This window comes from Taudactylus pleione, unplaced genomic scaffold, assembly GCF_031769625.1.
Source record: "Taudactylus pleione unplaced genomic scaffold, aTauple2 ptg000317l, whole genome shotgun sequence".
In the NCBI taxonomy this organism is placed as follows: Eukaryota; Metazoa; Chordata; class Amphibia; order Anura; family Myobatrachidae; genus Taudactylus; species Taudactylus pleione.
Window position 1 is genome coordinate 3,395,860 of NW_028284718.1, and position 18,141 is coordinate 3,414,000.

The following is an 18,141-nucleotide window of genomic DNA, read 5'->3' on the forward strand; positions in this document are numbered from 1 at the left end:
CTGTGTCTGGAAGCATGATTTGTACATTGCATATGACAAGTCTTTAGCTTCGTCCATGAGAGAAGTCCAAACTCTGTAGGCACTCACAAATCTTGTCCCTGCACTTTTCCTATATGCATACTTAGATAACTATCTACTGGACCATAAGGAAATATTTTATTTATTCTACAAATTCATTTTTACATAAATGTATATGGTGTTTTTAAAAACAAAAAGCTATTTTCTTTAAATCAATTGAAAAATCAATAGAAAAATGGTCAGGTAGGTGGCTTGTTGGTCTAGGGTTATGATTCTCGCTTAGGGTGTGAGAGGTCCCAGGTTCAAATCGTGGATGAGCCCAAATTTTCAGATTCTTTGACATGGTTCCATTATCTTATTGAAGTCAATTTTCTGAGTCAAATCTTCAACTGAATATTATTTTTTAAAAACTCACAAAATAGATTGGATTTACTTATTTGCACAATTGAATTTTGTTTTTTGTCAAGCTGCTAAAATTATATGTAATTACTTACCTGCACATAGCATGTGACATGTCTTGGGTTTTATCCATCAGAAAAACTCTGCTGGGCTTCATAAAACTTTGCACAGCAATTTCCAAGCAAGTATACTTAGAAAAATATTGACTATTAGGAAAAATTTTAATTATGCTAATATTTCCTCCTTGTAAGCATTAGTGACTGCTTTAAAAGAATACCATTTTCACATAAAAACAGTTAAGAAATCAAATAAAACATGCTTACTTGATGACTCTATGATTCTCACTTTGGGTGCGAGAGGTCACGGGTTCAAATCCTGGATAAGCCCAACTTTTCAGATTCTTTGACATGGTTCCATTATCTTATTGAAGTCAATTTCCTGAGTGAATTTCAACTGAATGTTGTTTTTTCAAAACTCTCAAAATAGATTGGATTTACTTATTTGCAGAATTGAATTTTGTTTTTTGTCAGACTGCTAAAATTATTTGTAAGTACTTATCTGAACCTAGCATGTGACATGTCTTGGGTTTTATCCATCAGAAAAACTCTGCTGGGCATCATAAAACTTTGCACAGCAATTTCCAAGCAAGTATACTTAGAAAAATATTGACTATTAGGAAATATATTACTTATGTTAATATTTCCACCTTGTATACATTAGTGACTGCTTTAAAATAATAAAATTTTCACATAAAAACAGTTAAGAAATCAAATAAAACAAATTTACTTCAGTTGGCTCGTTGGTCTAGGGGTATGATTCTCGCTTTGGGTGTGAGAGGTCCCGGGTTCAAATCCTGGACGAGCCCTCTATTACATTTTTACAGTGCATCTCATGGTTTATATATATCTGATTTTCTCAATTGGCTAAGTCAATAGCATCAACTGAGTTTTGTTTTTGCCATACTCCCAATAGAATTTGTACATACTTATGAATCTTGCCTTCATCATTTTTCAATTGCCTTTCTTCTATTTATGCATGATTGACACATAGCTTTTGGCAAGTCTTGGGTTTTATCGATCAGACAAGTCCAAACTCTGTAGCCATTTTTAAATCTTGTCACTGCACTTTCCAAATAAGCACACAAAGAAAACTATCAATAGAATCTTACGGAAACATTTTAGTTGTTCTAAAAATAAGAGCATACTTATTCAAATTTCAAGTGTATTGTGGTATATTAGGAAAACTGCAGGTTCCCTACTGTCTAGATAGCTTTGAATGTTTTAAAAGAATAGTCTCATTTTGAAACACAAAAAGTTCAAAAATGAAATTGCAAGGTTTTCATTTGCCTTTCTTCTGTGTCTGGAAGCATGATTTGTACATTGCATATGACAAGTCTTTAGCTTCGTCCATGAGAGAAGTCCAAACTCTGTAGGCACTCACAAATCTTGTCCCTGCACTTTTCCTATATGCATACTTAGAAAACTATCTACTGGACCATAAGGAAATATTTTATTTATTCTACAAATTCATTTTTACATAAATGTATATGGTGTTTTTACAAACAAAAAGTTATTTTCTTTAAATCAATTGAAAAATGTTCAGGTAGGTGGCTTGTTGGTCTAGGGTTATAATTCTCGCTTACGGTGCGAGAGGTCCCAGGTTCAAATTGTAGATGAGCCCAAATTTTCAGATTCTTTGACATGGTTCCATTATCTTATTGAAGTCAATTTCCAGAGAGAATTTCAACTGAATGTTGTTTTTTCAAAACTCTCAAAATAGATTGGATTTACTTATTTGCAGAATTGAATTTTGTTTTTTGCCAAACTGCTAATATTATTTGTAAGTACTTATCTGCACATAGCATGTGACATGTCTTGGGTTTTATCCATTAGAAAAACTCTGCTGGGCATCATAAAACTTTGCACAGCAATTTCCAAGCAAGTATACTTAGAAAAATATTGACTATTAGGAAATATTTTAATTATGCTAATATTTCCTCCTTGTATACATTAGTGACTGCTTTAAAAAAATAAAATTTTCACATAAAAACAGTTAAGAAATCAAATAAAACATGCTTACTTGATGACTCTATGATTCTCACTTTGGGTGCGAGAGGTCACGGGTTCAAATCCTGGATAAGCCCAACTTTTCAGATTCTTTGACATGGTTCCATTATCTTATTGAAGTCAATTTCCTGAGTGAATTTCAACTGAATGTTGTTTTTTCAAAACTCTCAAAATAGATTGGATTTACTTATTTGCAGAATTGAATTTTGTTTTTTGTCAGACTGCTAAAATTATTTGTAAGTACTTATCTGAACCTAGCATGTGACATGTCTTGGGTTTTATCCATCAGAAAAACTCTGCTGGGCATCATAAAACTTTGCACAGCAATTTCCAAGCAAGTATACTTAGAAAAATATTGACTATTAGGAAATATATTACTTATGTTAATATTTCCACCTTGTATACATTAGTGACTGCTTTAAAATAATAAAATGTTCACATAAAAACAGTTAAGAAATCAAATAAAACAAATTTCCTTCAGTTGGCTCGTTGGTCTAGGGGTATGATTCTCGCTTTGGGTGTGAGAGGTCCCGGGTTCAAATCCTGGACGAGCCCTCTATTACTTTTTTACAGTGCATCTCATGGTTTATATATATCTGATTTTCTCAATTGGCTAAGTCAATAGCATCAACTGAGTTTTGTTTTTGCCATACTCCCAATAGAATTTGTACATACTTATGAATCTTGCCTTCATCATTTTTCAATTGCCTTTCTTCTATTTATGCATGATTGACACATAGCTTTTGGCAAGTCTTGGGTTTTATCGATCAGACAAGTCCAAACTCTGTAGCCATTTTTAAATCTTGTCACTGCACTTTCCAAATAAGCACACAAAGAAAACTATCAATAGAATCTTACGGAAACATTTTAGTTGTTCTAAAAATAAGAGCATACTTATTCAAATTTCAACTGTATTGTGGTATATTAGGAAAACTGCAGGTTCCCTACTGTCTAGATAGCTTTGAATGTTTTAAAAGAATAGTCTCATTTTGAAACACAAAAAGTTCAAAAATGAAATTGCAAGGTTTTCATTTGCCTTTCTTCTGTGTCTGGAAGCATGATTTGTACATTGCATATGACAAGTCTTTAGCTTCGTCCATGAGAGAAGTCCAAACTCTGTAGGCACTCACAAATCTTGTCCCTGCACTTTTCCTATATGCATACTTAGAAAACTATCTACTGGACCATAAGGAAATATTTTATTTATTCTACAAATTCATTTTTACATAAATGTATATGGTGTTTTTACAAACAAAAAGTTATTTTCTTTAAATCAATTGAAAAATCAATAGAAAAATGTTCAGGTAGGTGGCTTGTTGGTCTAGGGTTATAATTCTCGCTTAGGGTGCGAGAGGTCCCAGGTTCAAATTGTAGACGAGCCCAAATTTTCAGATTCTTTGACATGGTTCCATTATCTTATTGAAGTCAATTTCCAGAGAGAATTTCAACTGAATGTTGTTTTTTCAAAACTCTCAAAATAGATTGGATTTACTTATTTGCAGAATTGAATTTTGTTTTTTGCCAAACTGCTAATATTATTTGTAAGTACTTATCTGCACATAGCATGTGACATGTCTTGGGTTTTATCCATTAGAAAAACTCTGCTGGGCATCATAAAACTTTGCACAGCAATTTCCAAGCAAGTATACTTAGAAAAATATTGACTATTAGGAAATATTTTATTTATGCTAATATTTCCTCCTTGTATACATTAGTGACTGCTTTAAAAAAATAAAATTTTCACATAAAAACAGTTAAGAAATCAAATCAAACTCATTTACTTCAGTTGGCTCGTTGGTCTAGGGGTATGATTCTCGCTTTGGGTGCGAGAGGTCCCGGCTTCAAATCCCGATCGAGCCCTCTTTTTCTTTTTTACTGTGCATCTCATGGTTTATATATATATGATTTTCTCAATTGGCTAAGTCAATAGCATCAACTGAGTTTTGTTTTTGCCATACTCCCAATAGAATTTGTACATACTTATGAATATTGCCTTCATCATTTTTCAATTGCCTTTCTTCTATTTATGCATGATTTACACATAGCTTTTGACAAGTCTTGGGTTTTATCGATCAGACAAGTCCAAACTCTGTAGCCATTTTTAAATCTTGTCACTGCACTTTCCAAATAAGCACACAAAGAAAACTATCAATAGAATCTTACGGAAACATTTTAGTTGTTCTAAAAATAAGAGCATACTTATTCAAATTTCAACTGTATTGTGGTATATTAGGAAAACTGCAGGTTCCCTACTGTCTAGATAGCTTTGAATGATTTAAAAGAATAGTCTCATTTTGAAACACAAAAAGTTCAAAAATGAAATTGCAAGGTTTTCTTTTGCCTTTCTTCTGTGTCTGGAAGCATGATTTCTACATTGCATATTACAAGTCTTTAGCTTCATCCAAGAGAGAAGGCCAAACTCTGTAGGCTCTCACAAATCTCGTCCCTGCACTTTTCCTATATGCATACTTAGAAAACTATCTACTGGACCATAAGGAAATATTTTATTTATTCTACAAATTCATTTTTACATAAATGTATATAGTGTTTTTAAAAACAAAAAGCTATTTTCTTTAAATCAATTGAAAAATCAATCGAAAAATGGTCAGGTAGGTGGCTTGTTGGTCTAGGGTTATGATTCTCGCTTAGGGTGTGAGAGGTCCCAGGTTCAAATCGTGGACGAGCCCAAATTTTCAGATTCTTTGACATGGTTCCATTATCTTATTGAAGTCAATTTTCTGAGTCAAATCTTCAACTGAATATTATTTTTTAAAAACTCACAAAATAGATTGGATTTACTTATTTGCACAATTGAATTTTGTTTTTTGTCAAGCTGCTAAAATTATTTCTAATTACTTACCTGCACATAGCATGTGATATGTCTTGGGTTTTATCCATCAGAAAAACTCTGCTGGGCATCATAAAACTTTGCACCGCAATTTCCAAGCAAGTATACTTAGAAAAATATTGACTATTAGGAAATATTTTAATTATGCTAATATTTCCTCCTTTTAAGCATTAGTGACTGCTTTAAAAGAATACCATTTTCACATAAAAACAGTTAAGAAATCAATTAAAACATGCTTACTTGATGACTCTATGATTCTCACTTTGGGTGCGAGAGGTCACGGGTTCAAATCCTGGATGAGTCCAACTTTTCAGATTCTTTGACATGGTTCCATTATCTTATTGAAGTCAATTTCCTGAGTGAATTTCAACTGAATGTTGTTTTTTCAAAACTCTCAAAATAGATTGGATTTACTTATTTGCAGAATTGAATTTTGTTTTTTGTCAGACTGCTAAAATTATTTGTAAGTACTTATCTGAACATAGCATGTGACATCACTTGGGTTTTATCCATCAGAAAAACTCTGCTGGGCATCATAAAACTTTGCACAGCAATTTCCAAGCAAGTATACTTAGACAAATATTGACTATTAGGAAATATATTACTTATGTTAATATTTCCACCTTGTATACATTAGTGACTGCTTTAAAATAATAAAATTTTCACATAAAAACAGTTAAGAAATCAAATAAAACAAATTTACTTCAGTTGGCTCGTTGGTCTAGGGGTATGATTCTCGCTTTGGGTGTGAGAGGTCCCGGGTTCAAATCCTGGACGAGCCCTCTATTACTTTTTTACAGTGCATCTCATGGTTTATATATATCTGATTTTCTCAATTGGCTAAGTCAATAGCATCAACTGAGTTTTGTTTTTGCCATACTCCCAATAGAATTTGTACATACTTATGAATCTTGCCTTCATTTTTCAATTGCCTTTCTTCTATTTATGCATGATTGACACAAAACTTTTGGCAAGTCTTGGGTTTTATCGATCAGACAAGTCCAAACTCTGTAGCCATTTTTAAATCTTGTCACTGCACTTTCCAAATAAGCACACAAAGAAAACTATCAATAGAATCTTTTGGAAACATTTTAGTTGTTCTAAAAATAAGAGCATACTTATTCAAATTTCAACTGTATTGTGGTATATTAGGAAAACTGCAGGTTCCCTACTGTCTAGATAGCTTTGAATGTTTTATAAGAATAGTCTCATTTTGAAATACAAAAAGTTCAAAAATGAAATTGTAAGGTTTTCTTTTGCCTTTCTTCTGTGTCTGGAAGCATGATTTGTACATTGCATATGACAAGTCTTTAGCTTCGTCAATGAACTGAATGTTGTTTTTTCAAAACTCTCAAAATAGATTGGATTTACTTATTTGCAGAATTGAATTTTGTTTTTTGTCAGACTGCTAAAATTATTTGTAAGTACTTATCTGAACATAGCATGTGACATGTCTTGGGTTTTATCCATCAGAAAAACTCTGCTGGGCATCATAAAACTTTGCACAGCAATTTCCAAGCAAGTATACTTAGAAAAATATTGACTATTAGGAAATAAATTACTTATGTTAATATTTCCACCTTGTATACATTAGTGACTGCTTTAAAATAATAAAATTTTCACATAAAAACAGTTAAGAAATCAAATAAAACAAATTTACTTCAGTTGGCTCGTTGATCTAGGGGTATGATTCTCGCTTTGGGTGCGGGAGGTCCCGGGTTCAAATCCTGGACGAGCCCTCTATTTCTTTTTTACAGTGCATCTCATGGTTTATATATATCTGATTTTCTCAATTGGCTAAGTCAATAGCATCAACTGAGTTTTGTTTTTGCCATACTCCCAATAGAATTTGTACATACTTATGAATCTTGCCTTCATCATTTTTCAATTGCCTTTCTTCTATTTATGCATGATTGACACATAGCTTTTGGCAAGTCTTGGGTTTTATCGATCAGACAAGTCCAAACTCTGTAGCCATTTTTAAATCTTGTCACTGCACTTTCCAAATAAGCACACAAAGAAAACTATCAATAGAATCTTACGGAAACATTTTAGTTGTTCTAAAAATAAGAACATACTTATTCAAATTTCAACTGTATTGTGGTATATTAGGAAAACTGCAGGTTCCCTACTGTCTAGATAGCTTTGAATGTTTTAAAAGAATAGTCTCATTTTGAAACACAAAAAGTTCAAAAATGAAATTGCAAGGTTTTCATTTGCCTTTCTTCTGTGTCTGGAAGCATGATTTGTACATTGCATATGACAAGTCTTTAGCTTCGTCCATGAGAGAACTCCAAACTCTGTAGGCACTCACAAATCTTGTCCCTGCACTTTTCCTATATGCATACTTAGAAAACTATCTACTGGACCATAAGGAAATATTTTATTTATTCTACAAATTCATTTTTACATAAATGTATATGGTGTTTTTACAAACAAAAAGCTATTTTCTTTAAATCAATTGAAAAATCAATAAAAAAATGTTCAGGTAGGTGGCTTGTTGGTCTAGGGTTATAATTCTCGCTTACGGTGCGAGAGGTCCCAGGTTCAAATTGTAGACGAGCCCAAATTTTCAGATTCTTTGACATGGTTCCATTATCTTATTGAAGTCAATTTCCAGAGAGAATTTCAACTGAATGTTGTTTTTTCAAAACTCTCAAAATAGATTGGATTTACTTATTTGCAGAATTGAATTTTGTTTTTTGCCAAACTGCTAATATTATTTGTAAGTACTTATCTGCACATAGCATGTGACATGTCTTGGGTTTTATCCATTAGAAAAACTCTGCTGGGCATCATAAAACTTTGCACAGCAATTTCCAAGCAAGTATACTTAGAAAAATATTGACTATTAGGAAATATTTTATTTATGCTAATATTTCCTCCTTGTATACATTAGTGACTGCTTTAAAAAAATAAAATTTTCACATAAAAACAGTTAAGAAATCAAATAAAACTCATTGACTTCAGTTGGCTCGTTGGTCTAGGGGTATGATTCTCGCTTTGGGTGCGAGAGGTCCCGGCTTCAAATCCCGGTCGAGCCCTCTATTTCTTTTTTACTGTGCATCTCATGGTTTATATATATCTGATTTTCTCAATTGGCTAAGTCAATAGCATCAACTGAGTTTTGTTTTTGCCATACTCCCAATAGAATTTGTACATACTTATGAATCTTGCCTTCATCATTTTTCAATTGCCTTTCTTCTATTTATGCATGATTTACACATAGCTTTTGAAAAGTCTTGGGTTTTATCGATCAGACAAGTCCAAACTCTGTAGCCATTTTTAAATCTTGTCACTGCACTTTCCAAATAAGCACACAAAGAAAACTATCAATAGAATCTTACGGAAACATTTTAGTTGTTCTAAAAATAAGAGCATACTTATTCAAATTTCAACTGTATTGTGGTATATTAGGAAAACTGCAGGTTCCCTACTGTCTAGATAGCTTTGAATGATTTAAAAGAATAGTCTCATTTTGAAACACAAAAAGTTCAAAAATGAAATTGCAAGGTTTTCTTTTGCCTTTCTTCTGTGTCTGGAAGCATGATTTCTACATTGCATATTACAAGTCTTTAGCTTCATCCAAGAGAGAAGTCCAAACTCTGTAGGCTCTCACAAATCTCGTCCCTGCACTTTTCCTATATGCATACTTAGAAAACTATCTACTGGACCATAAGGAAATATTTTATTTATTCTACAAATTCATTTTTACATAAATGTATATGGTGTTTTTAAAAACAAAAAGCTATTTTCTTTAAATCAATTGAAAAATCAATAGAAAAATGGTTAGGTAGGTGGCTTGTTGGTCTAGGGTTATGATTCTCGCTTAGGGTGTGAGAGGTCCCAGGTTCAAATCGTGGACGAGCCCAAATTTTCAGATTCTTTGACATGGTTCCATTATCTTATTGAAGTCAATTTCCTGAGTGAATTTCAACTGAATGTTGTTTTTTCAAAACTCTCAAAATAGATTGGATTTACTTATTTGCAGAATTGAATTTTGTTTTTTGTCAAACTGCTAATATTATTTGTAAGTACTTATCTGCACATAGCATGTGACATGTCTTGGGTTTTATCCATCAGAAAAACTCTGCTGGGCATCATAAAACTTTGCACAGCAATTTCCAAGCAAGTATACTTAGAAAAATATTGACTATTAGGAAATATTTTATTTATGCTAATATTTCCTCCTTGTATACATTAGAGACTGCTTTAAAAGAATACCATTTTCACATAAAAACAGTTAAGAAATCAAATAAAACATGCTTACTTTATGATTCTATGATTCTCACTTTGGGTGCGAGAGGTCACGGGTTCAAATCCTGGATGAGCCCAACTTTTCAGATTCTTTGACATGGTTCCATTATCTTATTGAAGTCAATTTCCTGAGTGAATTTTAACTGAATGTTGTTTTTTCAAAACTCTCAAAATAGATTGGATTTACTTATTTGCAGAATTGAAGTTTGTTTTTTGTCAGACTGCTAAAATTATTTGTAAGTACTTATCTGAACATAGCATGTGACATGTCTTGGGTTTTATCCATCAGAAAAACTCTGCTGGGCATCATAAAACTTTGCACAGCAATTTCCAAGCAAGTATACTTAGAAAAATATTGACTATTAGGAAATATATTACTTATGTTAATATTTCCACCTTGTATACATTAGTGACTACTTTAAAATAATACAATTTTCACATAAAAACAGATAAGAAATCATATAAAATATGCTTACATGATGATTCTATGACTCTCACTTTGGGTGCGAGAGGTCCCGGGTTCAAATCCTGGATGAGCCCAAATTTTTAGATTCTTTGACATGGTTCCATTATCTTATTGAAGTCAATTTCCAGAGTGAATTTCAACTGAATGTTGTTTTTTCAAATTCTCAAAATAGATTGGATTTGCTTATTTGCACAATTGAATTTTGTTTTTTGTCAAACTGCTAAAATTATTAGTAAGTACTTATCTGCACATAGCATGTGACATGTCTTGGGTTTTATCCATCAGAAAAACTCTGCTGGGCATCATAAAACTTTGCACAGCAATTTCCAAGCAAGTATACTTAGAAAAATATTGACTATTAGGAAATATTTTATTTATTCTAATATTTCCACCATATATACATTAGTGACTGCTTTAAAATAATACAATTTTCACATAAAAACAGTTAAGAAATCAAATAAAACATGCTTACTTGATGACTCTATGATTCTCACTTGGGTGCGAGAGGTCACAGGTTCAAATCCTGGACAAGCCCAAATTTTTAGATTCTTTGACATGGTTCCATTATCTTACTGAAGTCAATTTCCTGAGTGAATTTCAACTGAATGTTGTTTTTTCAAAACTCTCAAAATAGATTGGATTTACTTATTTGCAGAATTGAATTTTGTTTTTTGTCAGACTGCTAAAATTATTTGTAAGTACTTATCTGAACATAGCATGTGACATCACTTGGGTTTTATCCATCAGAAAAACTCTGCTGGGCATCATAAAACTTTGCACAGCAATTTCCAAGCAAGTATACTTAGACAAATATTGACTATTAGGAAATATATTACTTATGTTAATATTTCCACCTTGTATACATTAGTGACTGCTTTAAAATAATAAAATTTTCACATAAAAACAGTTAAGAAATCAAATAAAACAAATTTACTTCAGTTGGCTCGTTGGTCTAGGGGTATGATTCTCGCTTTGGGTGTGAGAGGTCCCGGGTTCAAATCCTGGACGAGCCCTCTATTACTTTTTTACAGTGCATCTCATGGTTTATATATATCTGATTTTCTCAATTGGCTAAGTCAATAGCATCAACTGAGTTTTGTTTTTGCCATACTCCCAATAGAATTTGTACATACTTATGAATCTTGCCTTCATCATTTTTCAATTGCCTTTCTTCTATTTATGCATGATTGACACATAACTTTTGGCAAGTCTTGGGTTTTATCGATCAGACAAGTCCAAACTCTGTAGCCATTTTTAAATCTTGTCACTGCACTTTCCAAATAAGCACACAAAGAAAACTATCAATAGAATCTTTTGGAAACATTTTAGTTTTTCTAAAAATAAGAGCATACTTATTCAAATTTCAACTGTATTGTGGTATATTAGGAAAACTGCAGGTTCCCTACTGTCTAGATAGCTTTGAATGTTTTATAAGAATAGTCTCATTTTGAAATACAAAAAGTTCAAAAATGAAATTGTAAGGTTTTCTTTTGCCTTTCTTCTGTGTCTGGAAGCATGATTTGTACATTGCATATGACAAGTCTTTAGCTTCGTCAATGAACTGAATGTTGTTTTTTCAAAACTCTCAAAATAGATTGGATTTACTTATTTGCAGAATTGAATTTTGTTTTTTGTCAGACTGCTAAAATTATTTGTAAGTACTTATCTGAACATAGCATGTGACATGTCTTGGGTTTTATCCATCAGAAAAACTCTGCTGGGCATCATAAAACTTTGCACAGCAATTTCCAAGCAAGTATACTTAGAAAAATATTGACTATTAGGAAATAAATTACTTATGTTAATATTTCCACCTTGTATACATTAGTGACTGCTTTAAAATAATAAAATTTTCACATAAAAACAGTTAAGAAATCAAATAAAACAAATTTACTTCAGTTGGCTCGTTGATCTAGGGGTATGATTCTCGCTTTGGGTGCGAGAGGTCCTGGGTTCAAATCCTGGACGAGCCCTCTATTTCTTTTTTACAGTGCATCTCATGGTTTATATATATCTGATTTTCTCAATTGGCTAAGTCAATAGCATCAACTGAGTTTTGTTTTTGCCATACTCCCAATAGAATTTGTACATACTTATGAATCTTGCCTTCATCATTTTTCAATTGCCTTTCTTCTATTTATGCATGATTGACACATAGCTTTTGGCAAGTCTTGGGTTTTATCGATCAGACAAGTCCAAACTCTGTAGCCATTTTTAAATCTTGTCACTGCACTTTCCAAATAAGCACACAAAGAAAACTATCAATAGAATCTTACGGAAACATTTTAGTTGTTCTAAAAATAAGAGCATACTTATTCAAATTTCAACTGTATTGTGGTATATTAGGAAAACTGCAGGTTCCCTACTGTCTAGATAGCTTTGAATGTTTTAAAAGAATAGTCTCATTTTGAAACACAAAAAGTTCAAAAATGAAATTGCAAGGTTTTCATTTGCCTTTCTTCTGTGTCTGGAAGCATGATTTGTACATTGCATATGACAAGTCTTTAGCTTCGTCCATGAGAGAACTCCAAACTCTGTAGGCACTCACAAATCTTGTCCCTGCACTTTTCCTATATGCATACTTAGAAAACTATCTACTGGACCATAAGGAAATATTTTATTTATTCTACAAATTCATTTTTACATAAATGTATATGGTGTTTTTACAAACAAAAAGCTATTTTCTTTAAATCAATTGAAAAATCAATAAAAAAATGTTCAGGTAGGTGGCTTGTTGGTCTAGGGTTATAATTCTCGCTTACGGTGCGAGAGGTCCCAAGTTCAAATTGTAGACGAGCCCAAATTTTCAGATTCTTTGACATGGTTCCATTATCTTATTGAAGTCAATTTCCAGAGAGAATTTCAACTGAATGTTGTTTTTTCAAAACTCTCAAAATAGATTGGATTTACTTATTTGCAGAATTGAATTTTGTTTTTTGCCAAACTGCTAATATTATTTGTAAGTACTTATCTGCACATAGCATGTGACATGTCTTGGGTTTTATCCATTAGAAAAACTCTGCTGGGCATCATAAAACTTTGCACAGCAATTTCCAAGCAAGTATACTTAGAAAAATATTGACTATTAGGAAATATTTTATTTATGCTAATATTTCCTCCTTGTATACATTAGTGACTGCTTTAAAAAAATAAAATTTTCACATAAAAACAGTTAAGAAATCAAATAAAACTCATTTACTTCAGTTGGCTCGTTGGTCTAGGGGTATGATTCTCGCTTTGGGTGCGAGAGGTCCCGGCTTCAAATCCCGGTCGAGCCCTCTATTTCTTTTTTACTGTGCATCTCATGGTTTATATATATCTGATTTTCTCAATTGGCTAAGTCAATAGCATCAACTGAGTTTTGTTTTTGCCATACTCCCAATAGAATTTGTACATACTTATGAATCTTGCCTTCATCATTTTTCAATTGCCTTTCTTCTATTTATGCATGATTTACACATAGCTTTTGAAAAGTCTTGGGTTTTATCGATCAGACAAGTCCAAACTCTGTAGCCATTTTTAAATCTTGTCACTGCACTTTCCAAATAAGCACACAAAGAAAACTATCAATAGAATCTTACGGAAACATTTTAGTTGTTCTAAAAATAAGAGCATACTTATTCAAATTTCAACTGTATTGTGGTATATTAGGAAAACTGCAGGTTCCCTACTGTCTAGATAGCTTTGAATGATTTAAAAGAATAGTCTCATTTTGAAACACAAAAAGTTCAAAAATGAAATTGCAAGGTTTTCTTTTGCCTTTCTTCTGTGTCTGGAAGCATGATTTCTACATTGCATATTACAAGTCTTTAGCTTCATCCAAGAGAGAAGTCCAAACTCTGTAGGCTCTCACAAATCTCGTCCCTGCACTTTTCCTATATGCATACTTAGAAAACTATCTACTGGACCATAAGGAAATATTTTATTTATTCTACAAATTCATTTTTACATAAATGTATATGGTGTTTTTAAAAACAAAAAGCTATTTTCTTTAAATCAATTGAAAAATCAATAGAAAAATGGTCAGGTAGGTGGCTTGTTGGTCTAGGGTTATGATTCTCGCTTAGGGTGTGAGAGGTCCCAGGTTCAAATCGTGGACGAGCCCAAATTTTCAGATTCTTTGACATGGTTCCATTATCTTATTGAAGTCAATTTCCTGAGTGAATTTCAACTGAATGTTGTTTTTTCAAAACTCTCAAAATAGATTGGATTTACTTATTTGCAGAATTGAATTTTGTTTTTTGTCAAACTGCTAATATTATTTGTAAGTACTTATCTGCACATAGCATGTGACATGTCTTGGGTTTTATCCATCAGAAAAACTCTGCTGGGCATCATAAAACTTTGCACAGCAATTTCCAAGCAAGTATACTTAGAAAAATATTGACTATTAGGAAATATTTTATATATGCTAATATTTCCTCCTTGTATACATTAGAGACTGCTTTAAAAGAATACCATTTTCACATAAAAACAGTTAAGAAATCAAATAAAACATGCTTACTTTATGATTCTATGATTCTCACTTTGGGTGCGAGAGGTCACGGGTTCAAATCCTGGATGAGCCCAACTTTTCAGATTCTTTGACATGGTTCCATTATCTTATTGAAGTCAATTTCCTGAGTGAATTTTAACTGAATGTTGTTTTTTCAAAACTCTCAAAATAGATTGGATTTACTTATTTGCAGAATTGAAGTTTGTTTTTTGTCAGACTGCTAAAATTATTTGTAAGTACTTATCTGAACATAGCATGTGACATGTCTTGGGTTTTATCCATCAGAAAAACTCTGCTGGGCATCATAAAACTTTGCACAGCAATTTCCAAGCAAGTATACTTAGAAAAATATTGACTATTAGGAAATATATTACTTATGTTAATATTTCCACCTTGTATACATTAGTGACTACTTTAAAATAATACAATTTTCACATAAAAACAGATAAGAAATCATATAAAATATGCTTACATGATGATTCTATGACTCTCACTTTGGGTGCGAGAGGTCCCGGGTTCAAATCCTGGATGAGCCCAAATTTTTAGATTCTTTGACATGGTTCCATTATCTTATTGAAGTCAATTTCCAGAGTGAATTTCAACTGAATGTTGTTTTTTCAAATTCTCAAAATAGATTGGATTTGCTTATTTGCACAATTGAATTTTGTTTTTTGTCAAACTGCTAAAATTATTAGTAAGTACTTATCTGCACATAGCATGTGACATGTCTTGGGTTTTATCCATCAGAAAAACTCTGCTGGGCATCATAAAACTTTGCACAGCAATTTCCAAGCAAGTATACTTAGAAAAATATTGACTATTAGGAAATATTTTATTTATTCTAATATTTCCACCATATATACATTAGTGACTGCTTTAAAATAATACAATTTTCACATAAAAACAGTTAAGAAATCAAATAAAACATGCTTACTTGATGACTCTATGATTCTCACTTGGGTGCGAGAGGTCACAGGTTCAAATCCTGGACAAGCCCAAATTTTTAGATTCTTTGACATGGTTCCATTATCTTACTGAAGTCAATTTCCTGAGTGAATTTCAACTGAATGTTGTTTTTTCAAAACTCTCAAAATAGATTGGATTTACTTATTTGCAGAATTGAATTTTGTTTTTTGTCAGACTGCTAAAATTATTTGTAAGTACTTATCTGAACATAGCATGTGACATCACTTGGGTTTTATCCATCAGAAAAACTCTGCTGGGCATCATAAAACTTTGCACAGCAATTTCCAAGCAAGTATACTTAGACAAATATTGACTATTAGGAAATATATTACTTATGTTAATATTTCCACCTTGTATACATTAGTGACTGCTTTAAAATAATAAAATTTTCACATAAAAACAGTTAAGAAATCAAATAAAACAAATTTACTTCAGTTGGCTCGTTGGTCTAGGGGTATGATTCTCGCTTTGGGTGTGAGAGGTCCCGGGTTCAAATCCTGGACGAGCCCTCTATTACTTTTTTACAGTGCATCTCATGGTTTATATATATCTGATTTTCTCAATTGGCTAAGTCAATAGCATCAACTGAGTTTTGTTTTTGCCATACTCCCAATAGAATTTGTACATACTTATGAATCTTGCCTTCATCATTTTTCAATTGCCTTTCTTCTATTTATGCATGATTGACACATAACTTTTGGCAAGTCTTGGGTTTTATCGATCAGACAAGTCCAAACTCTGTAGCCATTTTTAAATCTTGTCACTGCACTTTCCAAATAAGCACACAAAGAAAACTATCAATAGAATCTTTTGGAAACATTTTAGTTTTTCTAAAAATAAGAGCATACTTATTCAAATTTCAACTGTATTGTGGTATATTAGGAAAACTGCAGGTTCCCTACTGTCTAGATAGCTTTGAATGTTTTATAAGAATAGTCTCATTTTGAAATACAAAAAGTTCAAAAATGAAATTGTAAGGTTTTCTTTTGCCTTTCTTCTGTGTCTGGAAGCATGATTTGTACATTGCATATGACAAGTCTTTAGCTTCGTCAATGAACTGAATGTTGTTTTTTCAAAACTCTCAAAATAGATTGGATTTACTTATTTGCAGAATTGAATTTTGTTTTTTGTCAGACTGCTAAAATTATTTGTAAGTACTTATCTGAACATAGCATGTGACATGTCTTGGGTTTTATCCATCAGAAAAACTCTGCTGGGCATCATAAAACTTTGCACAGCAATTTCCAAGCAAGTATACTTAGAAAAATATTGACTATTAGGAAATAAATTACTTATGTTAATATTTCCACCTTGTATACATTAGTGACTGCTTTAAAATAATAAAATTTTCACATAAAAACAGTTAAGAAATCAAATAAAACAAATTTACTTCAGTTGGCTCGTTGATCTAGGGGTATGATTCTCGCTTTGGGTGCGAGAGGTCCTGGGTTCAAATCCTGGACGAGCCCTCTATTTCTTTTTTACAGTGCATCTCATGGTTTATATATATCTGATTTTCTCAATTGGCTAAGTCAATAGCATCAACTGAGTTTTGTTTTTGCCATACTCCCAATAGAATTTGTACATACTTATGAATCTTGCCTTCATCATTTTTCAATTGCCTTTCTTCTATTTATGCATGATTGACACATAGCTTTTGGCAAGTCTTGGGTTTTATCGATCAGACAAGTCCAAACTCTGTAGCCATTTTTAAATCTTGTCACTGCACTTTCCAAATAAGCACACAAAGAAAACTATCAATAGAATCTTACGGAAACATTTTAGTTGTTCTAAAAATAAGAGCATACTTATTCAAATTTCAACTGTATTGTGGTATATTAGGAAAACTGCAGGTTCCCTACTGTCTAGATAGCTTTGAATGTTTTAAAAGAATAGTCTCATTTTGAAACACAAAAAGTTCAAAAATGAAATTGCAAGGTTTTCATTTGCCTTTCTTCTGTGTCTGGAAGCATGATTTGTACATTGCATATGACAAGTCTTTAGCTTCGTCCATGAGAGAACTCCAAACTCTGTAGGCACTCACAAATCTTGTCCCTGCACTTTTCCTATATGCATACTTAGAAAACTATCTACTGGACCATAAGGAAATATTTTATTTATTCTACAAATTCATTTTTACATAAATGTATATGGTGTTTTTACAAACAAAAAGCTATTTTCTTTAAATCAATTGAAAAATCAATAAAAAAATGTTCAGGTAGGTGGCTTGTTGGTCTAGGGTTATAATTCTCGCTTATGGTGCGAGAGGTCCCAAGTTCAAATTGTAGACGAGCCCAAATTTTCAGATTCTTTGACATGGTTCCATTATCTTATTGAAGTCAATTTCCAGAGAGAATTTCAACTGAATGTTGTTTTTTCAAAACTCTCAAAATAGATTGGATTTACTTATTTGCAGAATTGAATTTTGTTTTTTGCCAAACTGCTAATATTATTTGTAAGTACTTATCTGCACATAGCATGTGACATGTCTTGGGTTTTATCCATTAGAAAAACTCTGCTGGGCATCATAAAACTTTGCACAGCAATTTCCAAGCAAGTATACTTAGAAAAATATTGACTATTAGGAAATATTTTATTTATGCTAATATTTCCTCCTTGTATACAT

At 32.2% G+C, this 18,141-nt stretch overlaps 8 non-coding genes across 8 annotated transcripts; all 8 read left to right on the forward strand.

The window, feature by feature from the left end:
- The first annotated feature begins 1,210 nt into the window (after positions 1-1,210).
- TRNAP-UGG (transfer RNA proline (anticodon UGG)) lies at positions 1,211-1,282 on the forward strand. The gene has a single exon. It is a non-coding gene; the product is annotated as a tRNA-Pro (tRNA).
- A 1,684-nt stretch (positions 1,283-2,966) lies between these two features.
- Positions 2,967-3,038, forward strand: TRNAP-UGG (transfer RNA proline (anticodon UGG)). The gene has a single exon. It is a non-coding gene; the product is annotated as a tRNA-Pro (tRNA).
- Positions 3,039-6,041: 3,003 nt separating this feature from the next.
- On the forward strand, positions 6,042-6,113 carry TRNAP-UGG (transfer RNA proline (anticodon UGG)). The gene has a single exon. It is a non-coding gene; the product is annotated as a tRNA-Pro (tRNA).
- Positions 6,114-6,998: 885 nt separating this feature from the next.
- TRNAP-UGG (transfer RNA proline (anticodon UGG)) lies at positions 6,999-7,070 on the forward strand. Its single transcript has one exon. It is a non-coding gene; the product is annotated as a tRNA-Pro (tRNA).
- Positions 7,071-10,995: 3,925 nt separating this feature from the next.
- On the forward strand, positions 10,996-11,067 carry TRNAP-UGG (transfer RNA proline (anticodon UGG)). The gene has a single exon. It is a non-coding gene; the product is annotated as a tRNA-Pro (tRNA).
- An 888-nt stretch (positions 11,068-11,955) lies between these two features.
- On the forward strand, positions 11,956-12,027 carry TRNAP-UGG (transfer RNA proline (anticodon UGG)). Its single transcript has one exon. It is a non-coding gene; the product is annotated as a tRNA-Pro (tRNA).
- Positions 12,028-15,952: 3,925 nt separating this feature from the next.
- TRNAP-UGG (transfer RNA proline (anticodon UGG)) lies at positions 15,953-16,024 on the forward strand. The gene has a single exon. It is a non-coding gene; the product is annotated as a tRNA-Pro (tRNA).
- Positions 16,025-16,912: 888 nt separating this feature from the next.
- TRNAP-UGG (transfer RNA proline (anticodon UGG)) lies at positions 16,913-16,984 on the forward strand. The gene has a single exon. It is a non-coding gene; the product is annotated as a tRNA-Pro (tRNA).
- The last annotated feature ends 1,157 nt before the right edge of the window (positions 16,985-18,141 follow it).